Consider the following 25,681-nt stretch of genomic DNA (forward strand, 5'->3'; position numbering starts at 1 on the left):
TTCCCCACTGATCTGGGGCCTGTTTCCCAAAAGCATCGTAGTGTTAAGCTCATGTTAATGAGAGAGAGTTCAGCATAATAGTGCCACTACCACGTAAAGGTGCTCTTTGTGTTACGATGCTTTTGAGAAACTGTGCTCAGATCAGTTCAGTTTTATCTGTAATACCACGACGGTCATACAGAGAGGGCAGGAGAAGTGTTACTAGAGAAAAGATGGTTCACACCCACAACATCTCAATTTCAGCACAAAAAAAAACAAAAACCTGACCTGAATGTCCATTCCTATATATGGGAGTTTTTAGTTTCCATGGAAAGAATTCACAATAAAGCTCCAATAACACCAATTATGGAGTTAAATAGGTGTGTCTTTTTATGTACATAATTGCTGTAATAAACGCCACGTTTCCTCCTGGGCCACGGCTATTCTCACGGGTGGCGGTGTTCCTACCTGACAATAAACATCCCACACTCCTTCCTGTTGATCCCACTGGGTCGTCGGACCCTCTGGCCTGTGAGAGAGGTTCAGGCTAGGAAACCCTTCAACACGGTTCCACGATGTATCATTTATTGATTGTTATCACAATATTGGGCTCTGCAATACTCAGTTTATTCATTTATTATAATTATTGAATTTTATGTTATTTGTTAGTTGGGCTATTGTGGCAAAACATATGAATGAGCACACAAAGAAATCACTTTTTAAAAAAGAAAAGGATTTGTGTGTGAACATGCAGCCCAGACGTTCCAGATTCGGGAGTTTGGAAACATCACGGCACATGGCCTGATCCATCAGATGTAATCCGCTCTGGTCCAACGTCCAGGCTCTGTGCTGTTTGTGTTGTCTAGGATTCATCACTGTGCTTCGGTGGACTGCAAGACATATTACGGTCATCAAATGTAATTATATAATGTACTATAATGATGATATTGTGTTATTGTGTATCCCTGTTACTCAGTCCAGCACTTGTGATGGACTTTTAAAGAAGATCCACATATGAGATCTACTTGGTATTAAAGTGTCCACCTCCAGGGATGTGTCAAATGTTAACCTCCAGGGATGTGTTAAAGGATGGTTTTACTGTTTTTCAGTCCAAGCCTTCTGAAAATGGCTGTTTTTCAGTATTTATCTTAATCTTTGAGTTTAGTATGGAGACACTCACTGCAGACACTGCAGTTTCTTGTGGGACAAGTGCTTAAAACTTTGGAATGTCCCATGTTTTTTAAAAAAGGATCCACATTTCAGAATGTTGCAAACCAAATTTTGATGATTTGATTTAGCTAAGGAGCCTAGACATCGCTGGCCATAAGCAAAGACAAGAAGCCACTGCGCATATTTAAAACAGGAACTGTGATTTTAAAAAAAGTCAGAAGTTTATTTAAATTAAGATTTAGATTGACACAAAATAACAACGATGAAGAAAACTAGTGAAGACTGCTTTAGATGTGCAAGAGTGGCCATCCCACAGAATCTGTTATCGAAAACCAAAAAAAAAAAAAAAAAAAAAAGCAGGAAGTCGCACTGACATGCTGAAGTTGTGCTGAGTGTAACTCAGATTGTTCTCGTACTGTGAGCTGGTCCCCGGCAGAAGCTGCTGACGGCTGAAACTTTTCTCAACACTAAATCCATGAACGAGCGGACAATGTACGTGGTAAAACACCAAACCTACACAGTATCAAAAACGCAAATGAAAAACGTGCCTTTCCTAAGAGGAATCCGTGGCTGTCTGGTTGTGCTTATTTGATGTGTTCACCGTGCGCCCGGGCTGACAGTGCCACGTGCTTCCGTACGGTCACGTTATTACAGCTCGTGGACTAACGGTGGAGGACGTCGGGGTTCATGCGCCAGCTGGCAACCCTGCCCATGGTCTATTTAGGCTACAAAAGACGTGAAGATGGCATTAAAAAAATGTGCGAGTCGTGCTGACTCGGTTTAGGCGAACAGGAACATAAGACGCAAACCGCTTGGGCGGATCGCTTACACACGCCTGTCGCGAGCGAAAGGACGGCGGTCACACAATACTTATGGAGACACGCGGAAACCAGCTGTCTGTAGATTTGCATGTAATTTCCACATTTTGCTTTTTACTGTGTACAGTGTTAAGGTTACATATATATATTTTTTGAGTTGGGGTTGTAAACCTGTGCAGAACTTTGTAAGATTACTGTTCGAGTAGGAAGTTTGAGCTTCCTTTTTTGGTTTAACTTTGTGTAGGCTATAATGCTGGCAGAAAGTGTCTAATGGATTCATATAGCGATCAACAGAGCGAGGTGAGCTGAGGACATGCAAACCACAAACTTTTGAAGTCTTCTGTGCGCCGTGCCGCTCGCTTCATAAATATATTTAGAGGCGAGAGAAATTGAATCGTATGTGTTTTGCAGACCGACGTGTACCTAACTGTTTTTTCGTCTTTGATGCTATTTCTCTTCTGTCAGGATGGGAATACGCATCAGATACCCTAAACTGTTTCTGCTCCTAACGTCAGCGCTGGTGTTCCTCTGCTTGCTAATCCGATTCGCCAAAGTGTACAAGACAAAGTACGGGAGCAATGAGGTAGTGGTTAGGAGCTCGCTGGACACACGTCGCCTCACTGAGCAGCACGGCATTGACTGCTCGGCAGTTTATGACATGGACCCCGTGGCCATGAGCAAATCGTTAGCACTCCGAAAGTGGGGTGTGACGATGGCAAGCGACGCGAGCGTGGCAGTCACACCAAGCCTGGAGAGAACAGAGAGAAGAATGTTGTGGTTCTCTGTGTCAAAGACTGCTGAAAGGTCTAGAACAATCAAAACAGATGACAGTTTGGCAGCTTTAGCGGCATGAAGCTTCTCCGTCACTGCTATGAGGGCTGTTTCTGTAGAACGTGCCGGTTTGTAGCCAGACTGATTAGGATCATGCAGCTGGTTTGGGGTGAGCTAAAGAGACAATTGATTGTAAACCGCTTGTTTGAGGGGTTTTGAGAGGAAAGAGAGAAGTGATACCGGTCTGTAGTTCTTAACATTGGAGCCATCAAGTGTGGCCTTCTTGAAGATTGGTACCACCCTGGCAGTTTGAATGCTTTTGGCAAGTATACAGAAGACAATGAGTTGTTGATGATGACAGAGATGAAAGGAAGCAGATCTCTTGTGATTGTCTGGAACAGAGTGGAAAGAATTGGATCCAGCAGACATGTTGTCAGACTCCTGGAAGTCAGGAGTTGAAGGATTTCATCTCTGGAGAGAGGAGAAAAAGAAGTCAGAGAGTTGGATGTTGGGGAATGTTGGTTGGAGGGGTGGGAACAGAGGAAAAGGACTGGAGGATTGCTGCAACCTCCTCAAAGAAGGTGATGAAATCTTCTGGAGTAAGAGATGAGGAAGTAGGTGGAGGGGGAGGATTAAGGAGAGAAGAAAAAATAGTGAAGAGCTTGCGTGGATGATGATGATTCAAATTTCTCTCTGTAGTAGGATGACTTTGCAGATGTTACTTCCAGTGAAAACTTGGAAAGGAAAAATTTGTATGAGCTGAGGTCTGAATCTATGTGAGATTTCCTCCACCGCCTCTCTGCAGTCCTTCGTTCTCTCCTGTAGCAGTGAAGTGTTTCTGTTAGCCAGGGGGCAGGTGGGGAGGACTTAGCAGGTCTAGAGGAGAGAGAGCACAGAAGATTCATTGATGAGGAGAGTCTAGAAATGAAAGTATTTGTAACTGTATCCAAAGAGAGAGAAGACAGAGAGTCAGGGTGAGGAAGGGTGGACAAAATAGTAGAAGTAAGGGAAGAGGGAGTTATATAGTGCAGATTGCGATGGAAGGAGGAGGAACATGTTGGAGAGGACTGGATGGAAAGAGAAGGAAGGGAGAGAGAAAGTGATGGTCCGAGAGGCAGACGGGGGTGACTGCTATGTCCGATGTTGTGGTGGCATGGGTGAAGATCAGCTCTAGAACATTGCCCACTTTGTGAGTTGGAGGAGGGTGGTTGAAGGTGAGGTCGAATGCTGTCAATAGCAGAAGGATACAGGAGGATTGGAGCTTATTTTATATTTATTTAATGAACACCAATAAAATCTGTATGTTTACGTTATGGCACTTAGCTGACACTTTTATCCAAAGCGAGATAATTTTGACTGAATACAACTTGATACAATTTAGGGTTAAGGGTCTTGCTCAGGGTTCAACTACCGCCCTTCACTGACTGTCTGCTCCTGGGGGTATTTTATTGTACCTGTCATATCTACCTGGGCTCTGTCCACCCCATTTTTTTTCTCCTGACCATATTACACATTGTTTAGCTAAAGGGGCATATGGCTGGGACCTTCCTTGGATTTCTGTACTCACATCAGAACATACGTCACAGTTTTCATCTTTCCTACACTCACTTGATTTTCTGCACTCTAATTAGTTTCAGAACTCTCCTTTTGTCTTTCCTGTTTTCCCTCTTCAAAGGACCTCAAAATCATTGATCTTTGTCCTGTTCCTCCCTACTTCTTTCCCATAAGTGTACCTCTCTTCTTTCTGTTTCAATAACCATGATGCATCTCTCTATCACAGGACCCTGACAGAGGCCACTGTTTTCTCTCTTTTCAGCAGGGAGTGTTGTGATTTTGTGGATGTTGTTGTATGTTGTGACTTCTGTGTTGTATATTTAGTGTGCCTGGCTGCAAGACGACTTTCCTCTTTGTGGATTATAAAGGGAATGGAACTGAACTATACATAATTGTTGCACAGTCAACAGTCTCTCAAACCAGCCTGCAGTTACAGCACAGTCCTTCTGATATTGTACAACCTCATAGCTTAAAACAAAAATTAGTTTCTCACTAATTTCATACACTCTAAGCCCAGCATTACACCACTGTTCTGTCAATATATCTAGCAGTCCTACTGAGGGTTTTACATACCATTGACATGTTTGTTTAGGTCAGGGCTTTCAAAGACTGTGGGTCTCCTCTCTGACTAAGCTTGGAAAAGGTGTGATGGTGCAAGTTCTCAACATTGACTGGGTCAGACCATTCCAAGCCAAACTGCAAGTTCCCAACATTGACTGGGTCAGATCATTCCAAGCCAAACTGCAAGTTCCCAACATTGACCGGGTCCGACCATTCCAAGCCAAATTACAAGCTAACGTAACTTATGAAACAACAAGCTGTACATGTGATGTCCACATCACTGTTTTAATGACATGTCAAAAGAAATGTCTTTCTGGCTTTTCTCCCTTTTTAAGAATTTGGAACTATGCTTTAATATTAATTTTGAGCATCTACTGCATAAAATTCATATTGACAAATGATTGCTGTGGTGGAACTCTGGAAATCAATCATACCTCAGGTAGAAGGTAATATTTGAATGCTTTGTGCACAAGGGACTCTGTCCCTCTGTCAGTAATGACTGCTAGTAGAGCGAGTCCCAAACATGATCACACTTGCTTTATTATAGTTCCTCTCCACCCTCGTGGTTTTCCTGCCCCCTTTACTGTTCATCAAGTGCTCCCTTATTGGAAGTCAGCCAACTCACTCAGGTCACATTTGACAGCTGTAAACACACACATGGTTCCTGTGATTCAGGTCTTCTCTTCCACTCGGGGTGAGAGACAGTCTAAAGTGTAACAGATATTAAGCTCAGACATAAACTTATACAAATACATTGTTGCCTTTATAGATAATGCAACATTTATATATAATATAAAGTAAGCAATATATGTAAATCCCTTCACAATGTTTCTCCTGTAGAGGCTCCTATAGAGACTGCATTTTGCATTCTATGGAGCTCTGCTTTCCTTTTATGACATTCTCTAGCCCAGTGGCCTTTTATGTGTCAACAGTGACATTCAGGGTTTTCTTTAACATTGCCAGATGCCTCCAGCATAGGTAGCATAATTGTTTCCCTCATAACAAGCTTGTCGAGGTGCTTTATATTTCTTCTCTGACCATTTTTTTATTACTGGAACCACTGGGGTGTACCATTCTGTTGGCCTGGTGAACTCCCTTATGATTCCTATGGACCACATCCTGTGCAACTTTTCGTTCACTTTTTCGAATCAGCAGAACACACTCTATGTGGAGTGGCTAGACTGTGTGACTTAAACATACTACATTGGGATTAAGTTCTATTTTAACTAGCTTGCAACTCAGGAGCACAATTTCCTCAAGCACCAGGGCACTGACCTGCAACACCTGGTCACTGACCTTCACCACATGGTCACTGACCTACTAAGCTACTAAGTCCATGTTGCATGCCATGTCCTGACTGAGGAGATTGTGAGCATATTACTACAAAAATCCAAAATTTGTAGTTGACTCCTTTTTTCCTGTCTTTGCTAGAAATTTTCCAAGCATTCTCATTGATCAATTTGGACTCTTGAAGACTATGTCAGTTTTCACTAGCAGAGGTGCTGTAGGAGAGCTAAAGATGTGCTGCAAAACATAATTATGACATCAATACTTTAAAGGTGACTATTTTGCCATATGCTGTAAGATCCACCTTCACTTATTGTCTGAATGATCCCCCACTACACTACTAAGGATGACTCACTGTCTCTGGCAAGGCTGTCCTGTAAGACCGCTGACCTCTCTGTTTTACCTTTCCATGCTGCCGCAAAATGCCTAATTTTGTTGCATGTAAGACAATTCCATTTGGACGCAGGGCTTTCGTACAGACAGTGTGATATATTACACCTTGGACAGACTGCTCCCTGCTTCTGTTTGTGTTCATCTTGGCCCTTCTTATCAGGTAAATAATTAACCTCAACTTCCTCCTTGTTCAGCTTCACTGCAAAACAAAAGTGTGAAAAGCATTGGATCCATAGTGGTCAGTGAGAACATTGCCTAAAGTCAAAGGACTCTGGAGCAGGACATTCCCACATTCACCCCACTTGTACCCCACTCTTACCCCATTCTTACCCCACTCTAACCCCACTCTTACCACATTCTTATCCCTCTCTTACCACATTCTTATCCCACTCTTATCGCATTCTTACCCAACTCTTATCCCACTCTAACCCCACTCTTATCCCACTCTTACCCCACTCTTACCCCACTCTTACCCCATTCTTACCCAACTCTTACCCCACTCTAATCCCACTCTTATCCCACTCTTACCCCATTCTTATCCCACTCTTACCCCACTCTAACCCCACTCTTACCCCATTCTTATCCCACTCTTACCCCACTCTAACCCCACTCTTACCCCATTCTTACCCCACTCTTACCCCACTCTAACCCCACTCTTATCCCACTCTTACCACATTCTTATCCCACTCTTACCCCATTCTTACCCCACTCTTATCCCACTCTTACCACATTCTTATCCCACTCTTACCCCATTCTTACCCAACTCTTACCCCACTGTAATCCCACTCTTATCCCACTCTTACCCTATTCTTATCCCACTCTTACCCCACTCTAACCCCACTCTTACCCCATTCTTACCCCACTCTTACCCCACTGTAACCCCACTCTTATCCCACTCTTACCACATTCTTATCCCACTCTTACCCCATTCTTACCCCACTCTTACCCCACTCTAACCCCATTCTTATCCCACTCTTACTCCACTTTTACCCCATATTTACCCCATTCTTATCCCACTCTTACCCCATTCTAAGCAGTTTTTTGGTGGGTAAACTGACACCATGTCATAAACTCACTTCTGCATGGCTTTGGGGTATTTTCCATTTAGTTAAATTAATTTAATAGGATATTTAATTAAATATAGTTTTAATAGCTTTGGAGGTAATTTCCAGTAGTTCTACATGTTGTGTTTGACTGTACTTGTACCAGTCTGGCTGCATTCTTTAACACCTGTCTTACCTGTGACCCACCCTGAGTCTGTTCCTCTTATTCAGCACTGGGAGGGAGACAGTAGGAGATGATCTGTTAAAATATGAAGATAAAATTGAAACTGGAGTCTCCACATTCCAGCAAGTTGTATGATAAACTGAACAGGACAAACAGATTTAGATCAAAGTGAGAGAGATTGAGCATGATCACCATTTTATGAGAAACACATAAATGTATTTCAGAGGAAAATGGTGAGTATGTGAGTGTGTGCTGTACATTCAGAATGATCAGAATTTGGACTGAAGCTCCAGTAGATGGTGTTAGTGGAGACAGACAGCAGTAGTAGAGCTCCTTAGTCTTTCTGCTGTACTTAAATTTTCTGTCTTTATAAACAGCTCAGTTTAGTTCAGTTTTTGTTATAATTAAGTAATATTATTTTGCTTTGCTGGATTGTGTCTATTTCATATGTGAACTGTATGATGATAGCTGCACTCTTATCTGCTGTGAAGGTTTGTTATGAACTACTGTTTCAAAGCAAATGAATTTCCTTCCTCTTAGTCTTGGCAACAGGTTTTGTTGGGAGTGGCCACAGCTTGTTTTAATTTTAATCTAATGTTTTCATTAGATTAAAATTACGCATGTAGGATACTGCAGCATTTGTAAGTAGTTCCAAAATCATGTATCAAAGCATCAACTGATTCCTGTAACCTCTGTAAACGCTGCTGTTTTATCTCCATGTGTTTTGGAAACATCATTTGATGGATTCTGCATTAAAGTATTGCATTGATATGTCCACTTGTGGTTTGTGATTGTGATTGTGAAACACTTGGTGTCCTGCTCTGGGTGGTGCTATTCTCACCTGTAAAACTGATAACTAGTATGAAAGCAAAAGAATATGAATTGAAATCTAAGAATGCATAAAACTAAGAAATATGCATATTGAATTTCATATTCTATTTCACATTCTACTGTTATACAGGTACGGTAAATGAAGCAGGTGTATTTATGACCACCTATATGTATTCTATTTTAATGCTACCACATTAATACATTAAATCAACAAATTAAATAGTTTAAATGGATTCACTGAGTTCAGGAAATCATCTAGAGCAAAGACATCATCATTCTTTGATGTTTAGTGGTGTTTGTGAGGTAATGACTGATTAGAAGATGGAAGCTTCCAGTCCAGTCCAGACCAACATCACAGCCCAGACAGGAGGGAACGTCTGTGCTCCTGTACTGCATGGGAATCAGATTCAGGGACCAGTGATGCTGAACATTACATATGGAGGTAAGAGATGAATGTTTGTCTAAATAAGCATCTTTCATCAGAAATTACAGTTAATATTTATTATTTTAGAATTACTTGGTAGATACATGTGATGTTCATGAATATAACAGTCCTCACAGTTATAAATCCTCCCTACTAAGTCTGGGGTTCTTTATTACTCTGTATTTGATAATGACAATAAATATAATGATAATAAAAATCAGGGTATGTCAGTGCTCCTGTACTGAATCAGATTCAGGGATCAATGACAGTGAACATATTTAACACTACAAATGGAGGTAAGAGATGAATCTGTTTGTCCAAATGAGCATCTGGTAAAGGACACAGTTAATATTTATTTATTTATAATTACATATAAACATATGTGGTTTATGAATATAATGGTCCTCAGAGATGTAAACTCGACTTTCTAAGTCTGGGGTTCTTTAGTACTCTGTATATGATAATAAAATTATAATTAACATAAGGATAATAAAGTTCAGATTTTCCAATCTTCTCTCCTCCAGCTCAGGAAGTGTCCAGTTCCAGCAAAGTTCAGACTGGAGGATCTTCAAGCACTTCTGCTCTCAGTGAAGGTCTGTTTATACACAACACTTCTTATTTACTTAAGTTAACATCTGAATAAGAACATCACTGATTATGTACAGAAGGAGACATCTACATATGCACATAGCTGCTCATTTATTGTAGATAATGTTTGCTCCTATTGATGGTAATATCAAGTCAAGTTTATTGTCATTCCTTCATATCAAATGTTTGCATTGGAGTGAAAATGGAATTTAATTTTTGTCAGACTATGGTGTGACACATAATGTCCACAATTACAGCAGCACACCACACAGGACTACGTAATTGTACGATACATCAATACATCACATAAATGTACAAAACAACAGCACACAAGACGACTTAAGTGTACAATAAAGCACACAAGACTACATCACATTAGACAACAGAAATATACAATACAGCAGCACATAGGATGACATAAGTGTACAATAGAGCAGTACAGTGTGCAGGACTAAATAACTACACAGTACTACATAAGTGCAAATGGAAGACAAATGCAGAAATAACAACAAATTAAATAAATACATGAAGTACAAAACAGTACCAGTGACACAATCACTCAGGGCAGTGACAGGCATGCAGGACACAGTCACAGAGGAGATATATATGTGACGTGAGGAGGCAGAGCAGGATGTGGGGACAAGTCGTGTTAAACACAAAGAAACGTTTATTGTTACACAAAACAAAGAGGTTCAAACATAGACATTTACATTCAAAACACAAGACTTATACATGCACATTAACGATACAAAATGAGGAGCAGGTGTGAAACACAGGGAGGGCATGGCCATACAGTTGAACACACACACACACACAAACGGGGCCATACTGTGACAATATAGAACCTTGTGTACGCAACAGTGCGTATGTATGTATTGTATGCCTGAAGCACTCAGTGGACAAGAAGCATAAACAGCACTATTAATAGATCTACCAGTCCTGAGTGATGGAAACATCCAAAGGAAGGAATATGAGAAGTTGGATAAATATCAGGGACTTAAAGTAGTAATAGAGAATGTGGAGGGTTAACACCAAGGTTGTCCCAGTGGTGATGGGGGCACTTGGGGCTGTGACCCCTAAGCTGGAGGAGTGACTCCAACAGATCCCAGAAAACTGAGTGAGCAGCCAGCAAGGAACTAAGACTCCAGACCCACTGGGGAGCTCACACCTACTGGATCTGGGGGACGATTAGAGGAGACACCAGACCCACTGGGGAGTTCACACCTACTGGGTCTGGAGAGGATTGGAGGAGACACCAGACCCACTAGGGAGCTCACACCTACTGGGTCAGGGGAGGATTGGAGGAGACACCAGACCCACTGGGGGAGGGTTAGATGAGCCTCCCAAAAGAAGAAGTCCAAAACACCCATGAAGGGGAAGAAGCCACCATCCTCAGGGTGTCCAAGCCAGTGTGCTACCAGCACAGAAAACTTCAACAACTAGGGCTGTTAGGGGAAAGGTCTGGCACACCTAAAACTGCTTCAAACAACCTTCTCAACCAAGAAAGGATAGAGAGAACTTGAGACCCAACAGACCCACTTTATTGTTTACCAAAACTCTGAACAAAGACTGAGCATCAGGGTGTCTGTGAGCACTTCTCAAGTAGGCTGAATGACGGGTGTAACTGATTGCCTCTGATTATTATGAGTAGGCCCTGTGTCTCCCTCTGGTGGCCAAAGATGGCATAGCCTGGACTATGCTGTTACACAAATCAAACAAGTTTAGATTAATACTTTTGTTAAACACGTCCTTAAATCTGCTCTAACAAATGTAATAACACTGGTGAGAACACTTTACATAGTTTGATTAGTTTGTATTATCTAACTGAGGAACAATACACAAACAATACATTGTTCTTTGTTTACTTACCACATAAACACACATTTGTTAACATGCTTATAATCATATAGCATATACTGATTTACCTTATCAGTTAATTTATGAGACTTTTCAGTATGTCACCAAGAGAAAAATAAGATATTCATAAACATATTCAAGGGTGGGTAGCATGTGTAACAAGAATACAAGTTCATGGATTAGGAGCCAGACATGGTGCAACACTACTGTATACTGTACCAGATTTTACTGATAGATACACTCGACTGATTATAGCTATTGAAATTAAAATGTTTTGTGTTGTTTTCTGTTTTCTTATTAGAAATTGTGCATGAAAAATCTAAACTCCACAAATCCAAACTGGAGAAGAAATATAAGAAACTTAATGAAGGAATCTCACATCATGGAAGCTCAGTCCTTCTGAATGAGATCTACACAGACCTCTACATCACAGAGGGAGGGAGTGGAGAGGTCAATAATGAACATGAGGTGAGACAGATTGAGACAGCATCCAGGAGACCAGCAACACAGGAGACACCCATCAAATGCAAGGACCTCTTTAAAGACAAACCCATCAGAAGAGTGCTGACTAAAGGAGTTGCTGGAATTGGGAAAACTGTCTCTGTGCAGAACTGAAGGAAGAGCAAATCAGGACATCCTCTTCATATTTTCACTTCCTTTTAGGGAGCTGAATTTGATGAAGAAGAAAAACTTCAGTCTGATGGATCTACTTCATGACTTTTTCCCAGAAACAAAACAACTACATTTAATAGACTGTGATGCTTACAAAGTCATTTTCATCTTTGATGGTCTGGATGAGTGTTGACCTCCTCTAGACTTCCACAACCATGTGAGCTTATCGGATGTAACAGAGTCGACCTCAGTGGATGTGCTGCTGACAAACCTCATCAAGGGGAATCTGCTTCCTTCTGCTCTCCTCTGGATAACCTCTCGACCAGCAGCAACCAGTCAGATCCCTCCTGAGTGTGTTGACCAGGTAACAGAGGTACGAGGGTTCAGCGACCCTCAGAAAGAGGAGTACTTCAGGAAGAGAATCAGTGATCAGAGCCTGGCCAATAGAATCATCACACACATGAAGTCATCAAGAAGCCTCTACATCATGTGTCACATTCCAGTCTTCTGTTGGATTGCAGCCACTGTTCTAGAGACAATGTTGGGTGAAGCAGAGAGTGGAGAGATCCCCAAAACTCTCACTCAAATGTTCATAAAATTCCTGATCTTTCAGCTCAAACACAATGACAGAAAGTACCATGGCAAAGCTGACACTGATTTTTTCCAGACTAGAAATATTATTCTTGCACTGGGAAAACTGGCTTTCCAACAGCTGGAAAAGTGCAACCTGATCTTCTGTGAGGAAGACCTGAGAGAGTGTGACATTGATGTCAAAGAAGTGTCAGTGTATTCAGGAGTGTGTACCCAAATCTTCAGAGAGGAGTCTGAGCTCCACCTGGGGAAGGTGTTCAGCTTTGTGCATCTGAGCATTCAGGAGTTTCTGGCTGCTTTATATGCATTTCTCTCCTTCATCTTCAACAACACAAATGTGTTGGACCAGAAAAAGAAAAGATTATTTAAAAGATCAACAATGTCTGTCTTCCTTATGAATGCAGTGGACAAGGCCTTAGAGAGTGAGAATGGACATCTGGACCTTTTCCTCCGCTTCCTTCTGGGTCTCTCACTGCAGTCCAATCAGACTCTCTTACGAGGCCTACTGACACAGACAGGAAGTGGCTCTCACAGCACAGAGGAAACAGTCAAGTACATCAAGAAGAAGATCAGGAAGAATCCCTCTCCAGAGAAATCCATCAATCTGTTCCACTGTCTGAATGAACTGAAGGATCATTCTCTAGTGCATGAAGTCCAAACATACCTGAACAGAGGACGTGGCCATCGTCTCCGTGGAGCCAGACTCTCTCCTGTTCAGTGGTCAACTACAGTGTTTGTGTTGCTGAACTCAGAAGAGGAGCTGGATGAGTTTGACCTGAGTAAATATGACCCATCAGAGGAATGTCTACTGAGACTGCTGCCAGTGGTCACAGCATCCAGAAAAGCTGTGTGAGTATTTTCATTCATAAACACATTACTGTGCTGCGATCAGTACATCATTAACTCCATTGTAAAGTCATTTGTTAATTTGAGAGTGTTACCTGAACCCCTTTGTAACTGATGTATAATGTACCCTAATCAATATTTAAGGTGATAACTGACCCACTCATTAATCCTAAAGTGTTTCTTAAATGTCTCTGTGCTGCCTTACCTCTGACTACAGGTAGTGCATGTCAAATACACCATGAAAAACATTTCACACACTTCTTACTCTCTGTCTCACTCACACACATACACACTGTAAGTGTATATCTTTCTGACATTATCACTGCATGTCTGTACAGACATACACAGACAGTGATTATCACTGTATTTCTCTTTCACACTGTAGGGGGTTTTGTTAGTGTGTTTACTTACAGCCCCATCCCACCTCCGCTTACCCACAACCACCCACAGAAACAAGAGCAGGTGAAGGTTTTAATGCTGTAAAATTATAATTACAAATGGATTATAGTAAATTCTATTGTGTAGCCCAGTGTCATGAGAATATGTAATTACCTTTATAGAGTTCCTTAATGCTAAGACACCTGCTGTGTCAGAGGTTTACCACCCAGCTGTAACGGTCCACTCCCTCTGCTCTAGTCTACGTGGTAGAGCCCAACATGTGGCTCTGTGTTGTTGTTCCTGTGTTTGAGGTGTGATCATGTGCTTCTGTGTACACACCCCTCAAATGTGGCCATTCCCCTTTGTTAACTGGTTGTTTTCCTTCTCATCAGCATGTATTTAAATCCTCGTGTTAAACGTCTCCTTTGTTGGTCATCGTCCTGACTCTGTCTTGTGCTCTCTGTGTGCTGTTTGTGTAACTGCCACCTTACTGTAAGCTTGTATATACTTGCGTCCTGCTTTCATTTTGCATTTCATACCTTTGTCTCATCCTTTTCACCCAACACTTAGTCATATCTGCATGGTTAATTTATGGTTTAGGAGCAGCAGACCGACATTATTTAGCTAATTCTTTTATCCAAAGCAACTTACAACTTGATCAACTGAGGGTTAAGGACCTTGATCCCAACAGTGGCAACATGGTAATGGTGGTGGCACTTGAACTGGCAACCTTCGGATTACAAGTTGAGTACCTTAACTACTGAACTACCACTGCTCCAGATTTGCTAGATTATAAAGGATTTATTATCATAATACAAACCAGGTTGTTGCACATTACAGTTGGATATATATTGTAATGAGGCAATACACATCATAAATAACAGAAATGGAGCATACAGTACTACCTGAATGTTACCCAACAGATGGACAGAGAGAGAGAGAAAGGTAGAGAGAAAGCCCCAGGAAGAGGTTTCTCCAACCTCAGTCCACCAGCTCTGCTCCAGCTCCACTCAAACTCTCCTCCTAACCCTCTACCCCAAACCCTGAATTCAGTCTTATCTTCATCAAGACCAGGGTTTACCACCACTGACCAATCAAAACTAACCACATACTGGTATCACCTGCACATGCAACAACAATAAGATATCACAGACACAGAAACTCATAGCTGGTGTTAGGACAGTGATTTACAGTCATGAATAATAACTCACCATCTGTGCCTCCAGTTCCTGTAAAAGTGACTGTGATGTGATCACTCTTATCCTCTTGAGTGTCATGACTGCTCCTCCTGTCGCACCTGAAACTGTGCTATTGGACTCCAACTCCCACAATCCTCCTCTCATCCTTTATAGATTCATTTCTTTGTTTTGACCTTGCCTGTTTCCCGTAGTCTCCCTTATTAGTCTTGTATTCAAACCTGCATGTTTGTGTCTGTCTTTGTGATGTCTCCTTTGAGTTGTCTTTCATTTCTGAGCTGTTGTATGTGTTGTACAGTTTCAAGTTTCAAGTTTCAAGTTTGGTTTATTCATCACATACATAGTCATACACAGTATAACTCGCAGTGAAATGGTGGAGAGTGCTCTGTCCAAACTGAGGAAAAGAAAACAGGGGTGCATAGAGAAATATAGATATTCTATATATGTGAAATATATATATGCAAAGAGAAATATATATACTCTATGTATGTACAAAATATATTAACAATGTATGTACAATATATGTATATTATGATTATATACACAATGTACAATGTATATGGTTGTGTATATATGTACACAATCTACAGAATGTACAGATCCATTTCGTATAATAACATATCTACAGTTGTTGTGTTACAAGGTAATTGAATATAAATATATATATATATACAGTTATGTTACATGGTGGTGGTGGTCCCCACAGTTTATCAGTTTCCCTGATTCAGGGCCCGAATGGCCTGTGGGAAGGAGCTCCTCTTCAGTCTCTCTGTCTTGGTCTTCAGGGAGCGAAAGCGCCTCCCTGACCTCAACAGAGAGAAGAGTCTATTGTTGGGATGGGTGGGGTCCTTCACAACCCTCCTGGCCTTGGTCTGGCACCGCTTGTAGTAGATGGTCTGCAGGTCAGGAAGTTCCGTGTGAGTGATGCGCTCTGCTGAACGCACTACCCTTTGGAGTGCTTGTCTGTCCTGCTTGGTGCTATTCCCAAACCAGACTGTGATGTTCCCCGTGAGGATGCTCTCCATAGTGCAGGTGTAGAAGTTCCGCTGTACCTTGGAGGGCAGTCTAAAGTCTCTTAGGCATCTGAGGTGGTAAAGATGCTGACGAGGCTTCTTTGTCAGGGAGTTGGTATGGCGGGACCAGGACAGGTCCTGCGAGATGTGAACATTAAGAAACTATCTGAAACTATCTACTCTCTCCACCATGGTTCCACTGATCCTCACAGGTTGGTAGTGCCGTTCCTGCTTCTTGCTGCAATCCACGATCAGCTCCTTTGTCTTACTGACATTTAGGAGGAGATTATTTTCCTGGCACCAGTTTTCCAGGTGTTTAATCTCCTCCAGATAGGCCCTCTCATCGTTGTCTGAGATCAGACCCATGACAACGGTATCGTCAGCAAACTTGACAATGATGTTAGAGCTGGAAGTGGCTGTGCAGTCGTAGGTGTACAGTGAGTAGAGCAGGGGGCTTAGGACACAACCCTGAGGAGCTCCAGTGCTGAGGGTGAGGGTGGATGAGGCACAGTTGCCCACCCGTACTGATTGTGGTCTGTCTGTTAGGAAGTTGGAGATCCAGTCGCACAGGGATGTATGCAGTCCTAGATCCCCCAACTTAGTAGTGAGTAGGGAGGGGATGATAGTGTTAAATGCTGAACTGTAGTCGACAAACAGCATTTCAACATAATTTCAACATAATTTCCTCTCCCTTCGTCCAGGTGAGTCAGTGTAGTGTGGAGCAGATGTGCAATTGCATCGTCAGTGGAGCGGTTGTGGCAGTATGCAAACTGCAGTGGGCCCATGGAGGCTGGCAGTGAAGATGTGATGAAGTCTCTGACTAGCTTTTCAAAGCACTTCATCACGACTGATATGAGGGCAACAGGGCGGTAGTCATTGAGGTCGGAGGGTCGAGGTTTCTTCGAGACGGGGACGATGGTGGATCGCTTGAAGCTGGACGGGATGATACCGAGTGTCAGGGAGAGATTGAAGATGTCAGTGAATACCGGGGCTAGCTGATCTGCGCAGGCTTTGAGGACCCTCCCGCAGATACCGTCTGGTCCCATCGCCTTCCTGGTATTCACCCTTTTAAACACTCTCCTCACGTCACTCTCCGTGATGATGAGAGGGCGCTGTTCTATGGTGGGCTCTGCGCATGCGCCATTGGCTGAGCCGATAGTACCATTACCACTAGCGCTGCTAGCATTAGTGCTGTTAGCACTGGCGCCGTTAGCATTGGCGCTGTTAGCATTAGCGCTGTTAGCATTAGCTAGATGTAGCCTCGAAGCGAGCGAAGAATGTATTCAGCTCGTTCGCCAGAGACTCATCCGCACTCATCAGTCCGGAGGGTGGGCTCCTGTAGTCCGTGATCGTCCATAGTCCCTGCCAGAGGGATCTAGAGCCACTCTGCTGGAACTGTGTCTCTAGTTTCCTCCCTCACCACCCTGCGCACTCCGTATGCTGCAGACTTGTACTCGTCCATGTTCCCGCTGATGATCCCTGTGGTGTAGGCAGCAGTGCAAGAGTTCAGAGCCTCGCGGATGGTTCTGTCCACCGAGGGCTTCTGGTTGGGAAACTTCTTGATGGTGGTTCTTGGGATCGTGTCGTCCACCAGTTTCCCAATAAACCCTACTACTGCCTCCATAAACTCGCTGACATCATCAGTGCTGCGCCGGAACATGTCCCAGTCCGCGTCATCCAGAGCGTCCTGCAGATTGTCCACCGATTGGTCTGTCCAGCGCGCGACCTCCCTCTGAACCGGAGCTTCCCGTTTCAGCCTTTGTTTATATTTTGGTATGAGGAAGATGGCGGCGTGGTCCGACTTACCAAACGGTGGATGCGCTAGTGCCTTGTAACTGTCCTTGTATGGGGTGTAGCAGTGGTCTAGTGTCCTATTTCCCCTGGTGGGGAAGGTTACGTGCTGGTAAAGGTTGGGCACTGCAAGCTTGAGGTTAGCGCTGTTGAAATCCCCAACCACGATAAGTGCAGCGTCCCGGTGCTGTGTCTGAAGCTGTGTGAGAGCCTCATGAAGTTCACACAGGGCAGTGTCCATGTTGGCCTGAGGTGGGATGTACACAGTGTTGATGATGACCGAGGTGAACTCCTGAGGAAGGTAGAAAGGACGAAGCTTGAGGGCGAGCAGCTCCAGGTTGGGTGAGCAGGAGCGGGTGAGAGTAACAACATTGGTGTTGTTGCACTAGCTGTTGTTTACCATCACGCACACTCCGCCGCCTCTCAACTTCCCCAAATCTGCCATCCTGTCCATGCGGTGAACTGAGAAGAACTCGGCCGGCTAGATAGCGTGGTTTGGTACCGCTGGGTTCAGCCACGACTCAGTGAAGCAGAGGAGATTGCAGTCCCGAATGTCCCTTTGGAACTTTATCCTGGCCCGGAGGTCGTCTAGCTTGTTGTCCAGAGACTGGACATTGGCTAGCAGGATACTAGGTAAGGGAGCTCGGTGTGCGCGAGCCCTCAGCCTGTTCCTGATGCCGGCTCGCTTCCCTCGAGGCCTTTTCCTTGCGCCGCATCTTTTGTTTTCCCTCAGGATATCCGTCGGCCATCTTGGGTCCAGGGTTACAGACGGCTTGAGGTGAGTGCTATGTAGATTAAGAGAAATAAGGGCGTCTCTGCTGTACGAGATACGCGCCGTGGTGTGTAGAGAAGGGCTGCGGAGAAATCAGGGGTAGCGGGAAGAGCGAAAAGAGCGTAAAAAGTGCCAGGTGTGGACGGAGCAGTTGTGACGGCAGCCGACCTCACCGGCACCCTCTTAACAGTGTTTGTTTCCATTGTTTCTGCCCCTGTTTCTGTTTCTAGCTGCCCTGTTTGTCCTCTTTTGCGCCAACCTACTGTTTGTCCTTTAATCTGTCTGTCTGGCCTATTTGGTCTTCCTGTTCCTGTCCTGTGTGTGTTTACTCTGTTTTCTGTTTGGACTGGTTGGGGTTGGTCATTTTTGGTTTTCATTTAGTGAATACATGGTAATATTTTACACTACCCTTGCTCAATAGGTAATATTATGATAACTGATATTGAAGGACTTGCATACTGTGTCTCTAAAAGAACAACTTAGTAGCCAGTAGCTTCATTTTCATTTGTTCTTCATGGTGTCTTCCTCTCTGTTGAAGCCTCTCTGTTTAACTCCAGCTTTAGTTTAACTTCTTCTATTAATATGAGCTCCTGTCTGCACCCACAAACGCTGCTCTCTCAGGCTCAGGTGTTGGTCTTCAGGTGGGTCCTGTCTGAGGGGCACAGGAGACGCAGCAGGACTACAGCAGGGTGAAGGGGACTGTGGACAGACAGGCTGAATCAGTGGTTCTCAAACCTACTAGATCAAGTATCACTTATAAGTCATATAAACAAACAGTCAGTGATCACTTAGTATTTCAGTGAGGGGGCGAGAAGTTTCACTGAGTTAAGCCATACGATGTCCAGGATGAGAGCAGTGAGCATCAAACACAGATCTGACTCTGTATCCATTTAGTTATGGTTCTGATTGTGGTAGAGCAGAGAAAAAGCATTTCTCACAAGGGAAAGTATCAACCCCAGTAGCAAAGGGCATCAAAACCTGCACAGCTTTTAATGAGAAGGTTGGAGATTCACTCTGTCTTTGGATCCAGTAGTTCTACAGTGACATCTGTTTAAATTCTGACATCAGTATCTCATCAGCTGATAACTGGAGCAGCATCTCTTGTTCAGCACAGATCAGATCATCAGTCATTCCTATGACGTGAAAGGTGAAGGGGTTCCTGATCCTCTTTGATGTGCTGTCAACTGGAAAATACTCACAGAACTGTTCTTCCAATGACAACAGATTCACAACAATCACAACACAAACAGCAGCAACAAGTCTCAGGCCATATGTGTGCAAATGGTTTTCCAAAGTAGGGAAAGCTGAGGTTTTCCTTTATTTTAATTAACAAAAAGATGCAGCTTCCGTCGTGGCCCTGATCATATCAGACACTGTGTTCACATGTTAAGCTCATCCAAACAGGAGAATCTAGTTAGAGTCATTTTCCTTGCTGTACTGAATCTCCAAATATATTCACCAAGAGATTGTGTTTTTTGCATAAACACGTGTAGTTCAGGTGCATTTCAAAGAGCCTTGTGGGCACTTTTCCCCTTGATAACATCTCACTTCAGCATGTAGCAAATGTTGCACATGTTCACTGCCCAATACATAACAAAGCACACTGAAAAAAGATAGAAGTTTTTGGTTGAGTCTTTATAAACTTCAAACCTCACAGCTTCGTTCCTCCTGGAATCTGTTTTCATCTTTTGTCATTCTATCTAGTGAGGATGATTGGCCTCCTAAGTTTGTAAAGTATGATGTCTGCTTAGCCCACTCTATATTTTTATTAAACACTAAACACACACTAATTGTGTTTTATTTATTTACACTCAGAAATATGAAAACTTTTCTCAGTCTCTCTGAAAAAAATCAAGTACATTAAACATTGAACATGTAAGATTTAAACTTTTAAAGATAAAACATAAATGTTTATTATTTGTAATTTTTCATTTGCTGTTGTTTTGTTTTCTCAGTACCTGCATGCAGCATTTTTCAAGGTCTGAGGTGCAGCAGTTTGAGAATCACTGATGTAAATAAATTCCTGAATGAGCAGCAACAGCGCCCTCTCCAGGTGCATGTAGTGTTACTGTCACTAATATTTGTGTGGAGTTATGGACAGTTCACTGTATGTTTGACTATGGAGATTCAGTTGGGGAGGATGGACTATGTGTTGATCATCTAACGGTGTATGAGCGTACAGACAGTGATTCACACACTTTATTTCACCTGCTGTTACTGATAAACGAAAGTAAGATTATTCATGCGGCACCTGGGGTCGAATAAACAGATAATTGTTAACATTAACACGAATGAAGCTAATCGGTTAGCTAGCGAACACATTTCCAATGAGAATGTAAAACTCATATCTGTGATTAAAGGTTATATGTGTTTAAGAAGAAGACATGTTTTGGTGATGTGCATTATAAATATCAACAGTTTTTCATTACTACATGATATAACATGATGACATAAATAATTATTATCATATTATTTTTGTTATTGTTCCATAATAATATTTATGATATCGGTTCAGCACGTGATTTTGCCGCTCTGTGTGTGTGTGTGTGTGTGTGTGTGTGTGTGTGTGTGTGTGTAACGTGTGTACGTGTCTGGCAGACACATTTGTTTTTGTTCTGTGTGTGTGTGTGAGTGTGTGTGTATTGTCTATAAATGTGAGGAGTTTTTCTCCTTCACACACACACACACACACACACACACACACACACACACAGTCAGTATTCCCTCTCTCTCTCACACACTTACACACTATCACTGTATTAATTAGATTCACATACACACTCACTCTTACCCACTCACTCATCCTCTCAGTATACACACTCATACTACTGCATCTCTCTAACAAACACACACACAACATATTGTACGTGTGGAAGTGTGTGTGTATCCCTGTGCATGGCTGTATGTGTTTATCTGTAAGTGTGAGGAGTTTTTCTCCTTCTCTCTGCAGTCTGTATAACTGCAGGATTACAGATGAAGGCTGTGCTGCTCTGGCTTCAGCTCTGAGGTCAAACCCCTCATCACACCTGAGAGAGCTGAACCTGAACCTCAATAAACCAGGAGACTCAGGAGTGAAGCAGCTCTCTGCTCTACTGGAGGATCCACACTGTAAACTGGAGAAACTACAGTGAGTTACTGACATACTGTCTCTTTACACACACTCACACACACACACACACACACAGTCATGTCCTCACACACACACACACACAGTCAGTATCCTCACACACACACACACACACAGGCACACACACACACACACACACACACACACACACAGTCAGTATCCTCACACACACACACACACACACACACACAGTCATATCCTCACACACACACACACACACACACACACACAGTAAGTATCCTCACACACACACACACACACACACACACACACACACACACACACAGTCAGTATCCTCACACACACACACACACACACACACACAGTCAGTATTCTCACACACACACACACACACACACACAGTCAGTATCCTCACACACACACACACACAGTCAGTATCCTCACACACACACACAGACACAGTCAGTATCCTCACACACACACACAGACACAGTCAGTATCCTCACACACACACACAGACACAGTCAGTATCCTCACACACACACACACACACAGTCAGTATCTCTCTTTTTTTCTCATACACTCACACACTCAATATTCTCCCCAAACACATTCCATATCATCCTATTGATTAGATTCCCATACACACATTGAATCGGTGTGTGTTTGGTGGGGTTACAGAAAGAGTGTTTTGTTTGTGCAAGAGAGAGAATGACTCTACAACTCATACAGTTTCTGTGTTGTGTATTTAGTTTACTGTGTGTGTGAGGTGAAGTCCTTTTACCTGATGTCTGACTGTGATGTGTGTTCATGTCTGATCATTTTGTCCTGTTCTTACAGTATCTGGACACCACACACCTGACCTGGACACCACACTGCTGATGTGTTCTAAGTCTCACACAGAGAAGAAGACCAAAAAACACACATGTGACTACACGTGATTCTCCATGGTAACGTGTGTTAGTGTGAATATGTGTGAACATAATTGCTGCACAGGGCTGTGTGTCACACACGCCTGACCTGATCTGAAACTCTGCTGCCTTCCTGTTCTCAAGTGCTCATTAGTATGAAATTTACAGAGATAATTAAAGCTAAACCTACACATGAGTGTAAAGAAAAGGTTTATTTAAAAACTAAATGTGCAGTTTTAGACTTCCCCCTAATTACCCCCACAAAAGCCTCAACACTGTAATATTATGGGGCTGCTATCATGGATAAGTGGAATTGCTTTCTTCATTTGAATGTGAAACTGTACCAGAAAAACAAGATATACACAGAGTCCGAATGTGTATGTTTATTACGATTATGATGTGTATGAGTTATGCGGATGTTGATTTGGTTTCACTTTGAACTTTAATGTGTAAATAAAGACAAACTGAGTTTAAAATGCTGTCTGAAGTGAGTGAGTGAAGATTTAGGAGTGTTTTTATGAAAGGAAATGGGTGGAATGTCTTCCAGTAGTAACTTGTTACATTAGTTTAATTTCTCCAATGCAGCCAACAGACTGCATGGATGTTACACTTATTGCTCTATCATATAACCAGACATCATGGATATTACTCTTACTGCTGTAGCATATAACCAGAGATCATGGATGTTACACTTACTACTGTATCATATAACCAGACATCATGGATATTACTCTTACTGCTGTATTATATAACCAGAGATTATGGACATTACACTTACTACTGTATCATATAACAGAGATCATCACCTGGATCATCACCTTTTGTATCTGCATGTTGAAGTCAGTGTGGCCTCATAACTGAAAAGATATTAGGACCAGAACAAGCATAGAGCTTAATAAAAGTGGGTGGTGTTGGTGTACTCTTTATAAAAGTGGGCGGTGTACTCTTAAGATCAGTTAGTTCAGACTTTGCTGTAAACTTTTACTTTAATGAGTGATTCTATGATCAGATCCTTGACTTCAGACTGTGCTGTAATCTTTTGCATTAATGAGTGTCTGTGCTTTTCCATCATAAACAAACAGGACAGATGTGATTGTCATCACATATGTTGTGGCAATACAGATATAACAGATATAAATTAGGTGCTGTTTCACATCTGTGATGTAACAGGTGTTAATTAGGCACTCTCATATGTGTGATATAACAGATGTAAATTAGACAGTCTAATATGTGTGATATAACAGATGTAAATTAGACATTGTTTCATATGTGTGCTGTAACAGATGTAAATGAGGCACTGTCTCATATATGTGATGTAACAGATGTAAATTAGGCACTGTCTCACATGTATGTAAATTAGAAACTGTCTTATGTAACAGATGTTATTTAGATACTGTCTTATGTGTGATGTAACATGTAACTTAGGCACTGTTTCATATGTCATGTAACAGACGTAAACTAGGCACTATGTCATATGTGTGATGTAACAGATACAAATTAGGCAATGTTTCATATATGTGATGTCACACATGTACGTCAGGCACTGTCATATGTGTGATGTTCCCAGTTTGTATTGGATCTTAGACTCCATCATCTATTTTCACAACCCTAGTGGATTGCGGGGCAGAGGGTAACTTCCTTCACGTTCGTGTTATAGAGGAATTGCACATCCCGGTCGAGCCATTACCCAAGCCCCTTCGATTGGCCGCTTTGGACGGATCACCCGTAGGAGCTGGGACCATATCACTCTGCACCACACTGATAAAACTCACCACCAGTGCACTCCACTCAGAACTCATCTCATTCCTGGTCCTACCAGTATCCTCCTTCTCAGTTATTCTAGGCCTTCCTTGGCTGGAGCAGCATAACCCAAGTATAGCATGGCCTCAGAGGGGGAGAACACAGTGGTCAGATTATTGTCATAAGACCTGTTTGTCCTTACCCACACTTACACACTGTTCCACGACTATAGAGAGTCCCGCTGACGAGCATCATTTTTCCCTTCCAAATGAATACCAGCACTTAGCCAACGCCTTCAGCAAACAGAAAGCTACACAGTTACCCCCTCACCATCCTTACGATTGCGCTATAGAACTGCTGGAGGGTGCCACCTTGCCCAAGGCACGTATTTACCACCTCTCTCAAGAGGAAGAGAGAGCTATGGATCAGCACATAGAAGAGGCACTGAGACAAGGGTTCATCCAGAACCCCAACTTCCTCTCTGGCATCAGGCTTCTTTTCTGTAAAGAAAAGAATTGTAAGCTAATTTAGTTGTAAACTAATGCTGGCTGTGAAGGAGCTATCAGAAGTAGCTGAAAGGTCTAGCCAGTGGTTGTGGATGAGGGGAGCAGAGACTAGCTCCTGAAATGTACTATAAAGGAGGGATGGTTGAGGCTCAGGGTTTCAGGTGCATGGAGGACCGAGCAGGTGAGTGCGGTGTCATTGTGTAATGTGATAGATCCAGATGGAACCAGTGGCACTGAGCATACATTAATACATCAGTGGGGCTCGGCTTAGTCATCAGGTAGGCGGTGGCAGACCTTACTGCTGAGCCTCCTGGAGGTGTTGTGGGCTTATTCACTGAAACACTGTTGTAGGGAGGTGCCTACCTGGTGACCCCTGTGAAGAGCTTCAAGTTAAGCTTTTTTTAAAAAAATAATATTAAATAAATAAACAGTAACATTTGCTCATTATCTAAACTCAGGTAACCATATGTGTGCATGTCTGAGTTAGTGGTCGACTGATCAGCCACTAAATAGGCCATTTTGAGATAGTCAGCATCAGTCGATGTCTGCGCTCATGGCAATCATAAAATCATAAAATGCCTACGGGCGCAACTGTTAGTCTGGCTGCTGTGAAACAATGAAACAAGCTCCCCTTGTGTCCATTTTGCCATTCTATGGGCATAACTCAATGTTTCCTGATAGAAAATGGTAAGACTTCCATTCCTATATATTTAATTGGCCACTCTTAACAACATATACAGTGTTTAATGCCTGTATAATTAGATTGACTCCGGTCAT

The 25,681-nt window shown here is 42.6% G+C and overlaps 1 long non-coding RNA gene and 1 pseudogene across 1 annotated transcript; both read left to right on the forward strand.

The window, feature by feature from the left end:
• Positions 1-2,030: 2,030 nt before the first annotated feature.
• On the forward strand, positions 2,031-2,473 carry LOC118240632. The gene is made up of 3 exons (XR_004775540.1): positions 2,031-2,060; positions 2,212-2,267; positions 2,433-2,473. It is a non-coding gene; the product is annotated as an uncharacterized LOC118240632 (long non-coding RNA).
• Positions 2,474-8,912: 6,439 nt separating this feature from the next.
• LOC113569446 lies at positions 8,913-13,552 on the forward strand (annotated as a pseudogene).
• Positions 13,553-25,681: the final 12,129 nt, after the last annotated feature.

The sequence above is a fragment of the Electrophorus electricus genome, chromosome 22 (assembly GCF_013358815.1).
Source record: "Electrophorus electricus isolate fEleEle1 chromosome 22, fEleEle1.pri, whole genome shotgun sequence".
NCBI classification, from domain to species: domain Eukaryota; kingdom Metazoa; phylum Chordata; class Actinopteri; order Gymnotiformes; family Gymnotidae; genus Electrophorus; species Electrophorus electricus.